The sequence below is a fragment of the Alexandromys fortis genome, unplaced genomic scaffold (assembly GCF_014885135.2).
Source record: "Alexandromys fortis isolate MF-2015 unplaced genomic scaffold, M_Fortis_MF-2015_v1.1 scaffold_97, whole genome shotgun sequence".
Taxonomy (NCBI): Eukaryota; Metazoa; Chordata; class Mammalia; order Rodentia; family Cricetidae; genus Alexandromys; species Alexandromys fortis.
This window is the reverse complement of record NW_026067981.1, coordinates 3,401,020-3,410,291: the sequence shown is the minus strand read 5'-3', so window position 1 is coordinate 3,410,291 and position 9,272 is coordinate 3,401,020.

The window sequence follows — 9,272 nt, the reverse complement described above, 5'->3', positions numbered from 1 at the left end:
TGATTGGGGGAGGGGGAGGGAAAGGGGAGGTGGTGGTGGGGAAGAGACAGAAATCTTTAATAAATAAATAAATAAATAAAATAAAAGAGTTTGGCAATGTTTCTTCTGTTTCTATTTTGTGAAACAATTTGAGGAATATTGGTATTAGTTCTTTGAAAATCTTGTAGAATTTTGAGCTAAATCCATCTGATCATGGGCCTGTTTTGGTTGGGAGACTTTTGATGACTGTTTCTATTTCTTTAGCAGTTATAGGTGTATTTAAATTGCTTATCTGGTCTTGATTTAATTTTGGTAAGTGATATTTATCCAGAAAATTGTCCATTTCCTTTAAGTTTTCCAATTTTGTGGAGACACGATTTTCGAAATATGACCTGATGATTCTCTGGATTCCCTTGTGTCTGTTGTTATGCCTCCCCAGACTTGGTTCTTAGGTTGAGTAACAGAACAACGACTCCCCTGCCTCCTGCTGACAGTTTAAAAACAGCTTTCTAGTTCGGAAACACTTGTATTTTCTCCCTATGAGCTTGACCATCTCACTGTTCCTTGGCATTCCCACAAAAGGACTGGTCAAAAAGGGAGGCAGATGGCAAGCTTGTCAACATCGCTGCAGCTGAGTAGTGCAAAAAGCATGTGCCGGAAGATGGAGAGCCTGCAGTGACGGGCTAGGATAATCTCTTGAGCTTATTATGTACAGCACTCATTAAGTTCTGCTGTTGGCTGCGCGGACCTCGTCCAAGCATCTGTTAGGATCAGATTCTAGTGAATCGAAGAGGAACTGCTGCTGCTGTCACTGCAGGAATGGTTGAGGCATCTCATCCTGTTTGGATACTAAATAGCACTCAGGCTCATGCGCTTCATCACTTTGCTCTGAGCAGGTGATGCTCTTTGGAAGGGTGGAGACCTTTAGGAAATGGGGCTTGACTGGAGGAAGTAAGTTGTTGAGAGGTGAGCCTTGGAGGTTAGGAACTGCTTTCAGCCCTAGTCCCTCTGTTCTCAGCTGCTAAGAGGTGGTCAAGCTAATACAGGCTCCCATTGCCATGGAGTCTCCTGCTTCATGTCTTCCCCATCATGATGGACTCAAACCAAGAGCCAAAGCAAATCTTTCCTTGTGTTGCTTCTTGCTAGATATTCATTCACACCAATAAGAAAAGGGACCAATATGGCACCCATATTTTTTAATTATAGTCTCCAAAAGGAGTACAAGCACCTTTTAGGTAAGAAAATCTGCTGTAGTATAGGAGTAAAAATTGCAGTTTCTGGTTCTATGGATAATAAGTTGATGCTAAATATATTTGCTGTATGTATGGATAATTATTTGCATACGAAATTTATAAGTGAATACATCTTGGGGCTCATGAACAGAACTTTTACGTATGGGTGGATGATCAAAAAAGTTTAGAGATAGTGATATAAATTATCAGTAGCAGCAAACTCTTCTTGGTTATTGGAAGTGTCTGAATTACATAGTCTTCAAAATAAGAAAGGTGTGCTCATTAAGTAACTATTATAGGAACAAAAATTTAAAGTCACAATTGAGGGTTTCTTATCCCAGAAATATTACCCTGAAGCTCATGTCAAGGTGAGGTGTCAAGGCTGACACAGTAAAATGTCATAAAAGGGGTAAATAAAATTGCATGGAATCATGATTTAAATGTGTAGAATGACGGAAGAATTTCTCAGATGGTGTAATGAAGTAGTTCGTGAGGAGAGGCTTCGGGATCATGAGTGGACGGCAGAGTTTGGCAAAGTTGTCCATGCACAGGTGGGGGTGTGGTTTGGGCTCATGTACAGATAATAGAGTTTGTCAAAGTGGTCCATGAGGGGGATGCTTCAGGGTCACATGTACATGGCAGAGATGTCTTCTGCAGGGAACATTTAATTACTGGAACTTCAGTGTCCTCTCTGTACTGCGTCAGTGATGGCATGACAGCAATCAGCAAAGTCTATGAGCACCCTTTGTCTCGGCCTTTTCTCTTGCCAACTTTTGCTGCTCTTTACCCAGTAACCAGAAGACTTGGGTTTGTAGTACTCTGGCTCTTGGTTGCTCCCTTCTCCCTCCATTTTCCCCTCCCTTTCTTCTTATTTTGTGTGCAGCATGGTCTCTCCCACAGTGCATGCCTCCCTGTTTTGCAGCTTAAGGCACTCCTCAGGGAAGAATTAGAGTGGGAAACTCCTGTGTAAGGTGCTGATATGGCAGCTAAGGGATGGTCAGGTCAAAAGATGGTGGCTCCAGAGAAGGGTGTAGGAAAGATGACTGGACTCAAACTATCAAGATCAGTTTACAGATGTCTGTGAACTCCCATTAACACCTGGAGTAAGGATACTACTCGTTTGTTTCCCAGTCACTTAGCCCCGAAATAATCACACAGAAACTGTATTAATTAAATCACGGCTTGGCCCATTAGCTTTAGCTTCTTATTGGCTAACTCTTACATATTAATTTAACCAATTTCTGGTAATCTGTGTATCACCACATGGCTGTGGCTTAGCAGGTAAAGTTCAGTCCAGCTTCAGCGGGTCTACATAGCTTCTCTCTGACTCCACTTTTCTTTTCCCTAGCATTCAGTTTAGTTTCCCCGCTTAGCTCTGTTCCCCTATAGCTCTGCTATAGGCCCAAAGCAGTTCCTTTATTAACCAAGGGCAATCACATCATATAGAGGGAAATCCCATATCAGACACCTTCATACAAAGTGACATTGTAAGAGGATACTTCTTGGTATTAGGATCTAGGGAATTATGCCTGCTTTTATGTGTTCCACTAATTTGATAGATATTTTTGACATTTTTTTCCCTCCCTTTACTGGAGAGACTTTGAAATATCAGAAGCAAATCTTTTATTTATTTTTATTTATTATTTTAAATATGTTTTATATATTTGTTTGTTATCTCTGGTCTACCAGCCCAAGTTGACTTTCTGCTTATGGGAAGTCTGTAAGACGTAGGGTATTGCCAGTGACTTCCTGCTCTTGCAGGTTTCTGAGCAGGTAATGGTCAACTGGCAGGAAGCCCAGGAGGTGTCAGCTGCCTCAGAATCATGTTCTCGCTGGAAATGGCTCAGGGGGCCACAGTTCTGCACTATGATTGCTCTTTTCTTTTCCATCCTCTCTCATCTGTTTGAAGCAAGCAAGGTTTTGTGTAGCAAGGGCTGCTGGATCACTTAAGCATGGATCTTCCTCCTTTCCAGAGAGTTCCCTTAACCCCATGACTTAGAGCTATTCCTTTGTCCCGTCGTTGACTTTATTGCCCCTTGGCTTTCCCATGACGCCACTGACCACAACATACTAGGATGTCCTTTTGGCTGCACACTGTTTGTCTTGGGTAGAGAGACTTAAGCTGTTTTCCTTATACCCTTTGTCATGTTATTAGACATTCCATTGACACTAATTTAGATGAATGAGTGAATACTGATATTCGCAATCCCATACTCACCGACCCTCCGCCCCAGCGAAGCTTGCCTGACTGATATCCATTTCCCTAGGATACCACACGGGAGGGCTGACACAAGGCTTCAACTAGCCTTCTCCAGATTGACAAAGAGAAATTGTACCCATTCTTGGAACAAATACATAATCTGTTCCTGATGAACCTGTGTCTTATCTTTGTGACTCCAAAAGCCTGATCTCAATAAAATTAAAAAGAAAAACAAGCAAAAAAAAAAAAAAAAAAAAAAAAAAACCACCCAAAAAGTCTGATCTCAGGAGTGGGAATGCAGGCTTTTGAGGGAAAGTGTAGTTTGAAAACAATAAGGAGGTGAATGAGTTCTCCCTCTATTCATAGAGAGGGCCACATTTCAGCCTACAGGACAGGGCTCGGCAGACGGTAAACACCACATCCCCAGGCTCTGGTGGGTTGACATCATCCAGGCATCTCTGAAGTGCCCGTTAATCAGTTGAAAAGAGATGATCCCCATTTCAATTGAGTTCTGGGCCACCTTTTTTGGAAAGTACAAAAAGAGGCAAAATTAGTGGGCAGAAGAACAGGTTGACATGAATCCAAGGGAGGGAAATTGCTTTCCACTGTGGTTTCTGAGCAGGTAATGGTCAACTGGCAGGAAGCCCAGGAGGTGTCAGCTGCCTCAGAATCATGTTCTCGCTGGAAATCCTGTGACGAGGCTCACCCCTCCTCCTCGCTACCACCTTGTTTTCCACTGCACCAGTCTTCTGCCCGGCCAGCCTGCTCCCCCGCACGCTAGTGTACTTTACTCTTCTTGAGGTATGTCTTAGAGTAACTGTGAGTGCATCTCATGTTGGGGCTTCTTGCTCACTTAACAATTGCAGGCAACCTCATTTTGAGAGCTCTCTAGTTCCGTTTCTTTGAATTAAATTTTCTTTTTTTGGGGGGGGGGTGGCGAAGATAAAGAAGTAAAGTTCAAGGATAGTTTTGCCTTCCCAATGGGCAAGAGTCAGAGTACAACAGGAATCAGATTTTGGTCTTTTACCACTTACCGTCCGGTCAATGTCTCAGGCTCCCCTTTGCCCATCCTGTCCCCACCCCGATTGCCCTGCCTTTATGCTGTTGCCAAAGTCCTGTGGGTTCAGCTGGTTTTCTTGTCTCTTTTAGGCCGTGTCCGTCCCCACATATTGCTTGGTTCTCCTTGTACTTAAAAAAATGGAGCTCAGATCAAGTACCAGTTCTCACAGCCTCACCTCCCTACCCTCTCAGAGGAAAGTCATGCCATGTCTGTTGGCTGTCCCTGGGGAGAGAGACTGGGACATAAAATGAATAAGGATCATAAGAGCTGCTCTTCAATAGCTAACATCCTTTTAGGACACCTGCAGACCCTAGTGGTGCCCGAGCTGGGCTCTTAGACATGAGGATGGGACCCTCCCAACACTTTTCTCCAGTATCCCTCAAGTTACACGCAGAAGGACAACAGTGAGGGGGTAGTTGGAATAACAGACCCCTATTAGGAACCTACCATCGTGCTATTTTACCAAGTCTTTCATTTAAAGTCAAAACGTAAGTGCTATTGAAGTCTCATAGTTCTGAATGTAGAAACGGAACTCTGGAAATTAAGTTACATGTTCAGTATCCTCCAGTCATAATGTGATGCTTGCAAGTTCACATCTTGTTGCACAACAATAGTCTTAGCTAATATTCGCTTCCCGATAGATGCCTTTAAAACCCCAGTGAGAAGTTTGCGTTTTTGAGGCTAGGTAAACACCTTGTCGTTGTTTGTCAGAGTAATGGGCCAGAAAAGCCCATTTCTTTCTTGTTAATTTAGTCTAACAGGAAATAGTCTGCCTCATTACTTACAAACCAGTTCTTAGAACTAAGACCATAAGCCTTGACTTGGTGCAGGAAATAAAGTGGCTTTGCAAGCTCAGGAAACAGTGACCAAAACAAAATTGATAATTTTCACACCTTGCGAATTAGGGACTCACCGGGGAATCCCCGAATATCTTTTCACTCTGCAAAATATTCCCCTCAGCATGATTTCTGATGGCTATGTAAAGCTCTGCTTGACAAAACTTATTACATGAGATCTGGGAAACGAAGGCGTTCTTGAAAGCAGAAGAGATTTTACAAAAGAGAAATTGGGCGCTGGGCATTTGGTAGTAGCTTTCATGGATTTAGGTATGGCTTAGGGTTGGCTCTGTTTGGAGTAAACACATACATCCTGATTCCTTTTTCCAGGCTGGGGGGGGGTCTGCCTTCATCCCAGACATCTCCAGTAAGGCCATATATCTCAGCCATGCTGTCTTAGAGGTCAAATATTCAGGTTCAAGCTCTCAAAGCTGCCTGGAGATATAGAGACCTCCTAATCTACCTGTAACTTAGCTCTCCTTTATTAAGTGACAGCGGAGGAAAGCCTAAGAGACCCCACCCAGATGGCTGTCAGGAGAAGGATGTCCAGAAAACAATCCTTTTTTGACTAAGCTTGGAAGAACAGCATTTACTGAAAGAAAACATGAGGGCAAGGGACCTGATATTATCTATGTACAAGGAGCTAAGAGACAATCTTTCCAAATAGGAGGAGTCTACAGACTGTACACACTCTGCATTAAGTCATTGACCAAAGGCCAGTTCTAGAGTTGGGTCTATTGTACCCAACCAAATCATTTTCTGTTTTTTTGTTTTTGATTTTTCCAGTTTGAAGATTCTCATCAGGTTTGTGGTGTATTGGAAATATTTTATCTGGGATAGACGTTCAGATAAGTAAGGGTATGTTTTAGGGAAGATGGGAAGGGAAGCTGCTGGGGAAGGAGACGGTATCATAAACTCAGTGTCCATAAGTCTTCATCACCAAACTCTTAGCACCTAGCATAGCACCTGTGGTATAGTAGCTCCCGCTTGGTTCAATGCCCAGAGGGTGAAGTACAGCTATGGATCACCCACTGTTACGTTTCCTGCTTTATTAAAATTCATTATGGAGCCACTTCATTCCTGAGTTTGGTCCTGGGCCCTGTTTATATTTTCAGCTTTGTACATTAGGGTTTTATTTCCCACCTTTTAGTTTTGCTTTTGTCCTCTAAGGAAGAGGGATGGGTAGGAAGGGATGGAGTGTAAATGAATAAGAAGGTATAGAGAATAGTGGCACTTAGACTATCCTGTCTGCCAGCAATGCTTTGCGCTTTGGGTGGAAGCCAGTGGGCATTGCTGGTAATTGTAGAGTAACAGATGATCTGGTTGGCCTCAACTATGTCTAATCTGTTGCAACGGAAGGACCATGGGCTGACCTGGAACTAGTTCTTGTAGACCAATTGAATAAATATAAATTCTTGTTAAAAAAAAAAGATAAATTCTATCAAATGTGTTTTATCTTTGCTGAAATGATCATGTGATTTTTATTTTTTATTCTGTTTATGTAGTGAGTTGTATTTACTCATTTATATATGCTGAACCATCCTTGGATCCCAGTAATAAATCCTTTTGGATCATAAAAACAAAAATAAAACAAACAAATAAAAACCATTACCTCTAACTTTTGACTCACAGAATTCCAGGTATAGTAAGTGAACTGAATTTTGTATCTGTTTGCCTTCTCTTTAGTGGTGTGGGAAGCCCTTCTGTCTATGCGTTGTTTTTATTGGTTAATGAATAAAGCTGTTTTGGTCAGTGGCTTGGCAGAATAGGGCAAGGCAGGAATTCCAAGCAGATAGAGGAGGAGAGAGTGGGCGGAGTCAGGGATACAGACACTAGAACCTTGCCAGTAAGCCACGGCCTCGTGGTGATGCACAGATTAATAGAAATGGGTTAATTTGAGATATAAGAGCTAGCTAGAAATATGCATAAGCTACTAGGCCAAGCAGGGTTGTAATCACAGTTTCCATGTGATTATTTCGGGTCTTGGCAGCGGGGAAACGAACAAGCAGCCTCTGACAACACTTTGGGAAGATGGAAAGTCCTTTATCAAAACAAAGGTATCTTAGTGGTGACACGTGCCCAGAAGAAATAAGATTCATGACCTTTGATTCCTGCTTTCTGTGAGATGAGTCACATAAACAAGGGAGGAGCCGATCTCAAGTTCTTTTTGATAAAACCAAATCGGTCCAGTTTGTATCCTTTCTCTTTCAAGCTATGGGCGACATGGTGTCTTACACAATATGCTACCACCAGAGATTTTCATTATGTTGAGAAGAAAGGGAAACGGTTGCAAATGACAGTATTTGGAATACAGTCTCTGGGAAAGTACATGGTAGAGACTCAGTCTTCTAACAAGTTTTCTCCCCTGGCCTGTTATTCGTCTGTGGCACTTCCCCGTCAAGCTGTGAATAGCTCCAACAGTACATATTGATTCCGAAGAAGACTCAGGGCCCTGCTGAATACTAGACGGATCTGCCTCCAGGTCCAGCAAGAGATGGTCTGCAGGCTTTTCTTGGGCGGCGGAGAAAGCTTCCACCAACCACAAGCTGACTTGCAGTGACAGCTGGGGCCAGCAGGAGTCACTCCAGGCTCTCTAAACCTGATTTCAGCGCCTCGTTGCGGAGGGCAGTGCTATGTAAGGTTCTAGAGCCTAGGCTTCAGAACCAGCCTGACTGCACAAGGTCCCTGATTTTCCATCTCCTCTGTGGGGAGAGGTGATAGTATTTATCTCATTGGGTTGTAGTAAGGATGGAATAAGTTATCATGTTAAAGCACATAGAACTCTGCCTGGCATATTTGTTAAGTGTTCAGTATGATGGTGTTATATGTGTTTGTGCTTTGCATGGCCAGCTCAAGGCTGCCCACCTGGTTTAACTGCAGCATTGAGTTTGGGTTTCGTGTGTTGCCTTAAAGTAAATAGCCCAGTTCTTTATGCTCTGGTCCCTTGGATTCCAGGCTGATGACCACTGACCAAGTAGAACCTGAACTAGATGAAACCTGTGAGTGACAGTTCTCAAGGGATCCTTCCAATGAACTCTTTGTGACAGCTTGAGTTGTGCTTCACTCTCTAGAGAAAGCGTAATGGTCCAGCCCTCAAGCCCTGCATCTTCTCCAGACTGCGGATGCTCCTGGAGTTCTGTCCTGAGATAACGTACACACCCGCTAACTCATTTCCTTAGCCTCAACTTGCATCATTTCCCGTGTGATGTTAGGGACACCCACATCCATGCACTTGCTGGGGCTGGTAATCTGAGAATGGTCTCGTCCTCTCACAGTCACTGTCTTATAAGTGACCAGATCATGCTGATCTCTATCTTCTGAGTTCTGCTCTCGTCTCTTCCCCAGTGACTGTCAATGTGCCAAGCCTGGGAGGAGGGACACTGTGGCAGAAGTTACTGTGGGAAGAGGATTCTCTCTTGTCCTTGTACTGCATTCCTATCCTCATTTTGTTCCTGGATTAAACATAATCTTGTCTTCCTCTAATTTGCTACACAAGTTCTTTTATTTTTTAGACAAATGTTTGACACATAAAGATGCTTTACGTTCAAGTTGTATTGTGTAATGAGTTGATATATATTCATTGTGTGGTGGTTGCTATAGTCAATTTAATTACCACAGCCATGACCACCCACGCTGTACCCCATATTATCAGAAGTTATTCATCTTGGTAACACAAGTCTGTAGATGTGCTCTACGAAGACTTAAGTGTCAAAGGCTTGGTTGCCAGCTTATGGGACTATTATGGTGTGGTGGAATCTTTTAAGTGTTGGGGCCTAGTGAAAGGAAGTGGAACAGTGGAGGTGTGTCTTTAAAGAGGACATTGGGGGTCCAGCACCCGTGGTATCTCTCTCTCTCTCTCTCTCTCTCTCTCTCTCTCTCTCTCTCTCTCTCCTAGATGCCATGGGGTGATGCCTCACCACAGGCTCAAATGCAATGGGCATGTGAACTATGGACAGAAAGCTCTG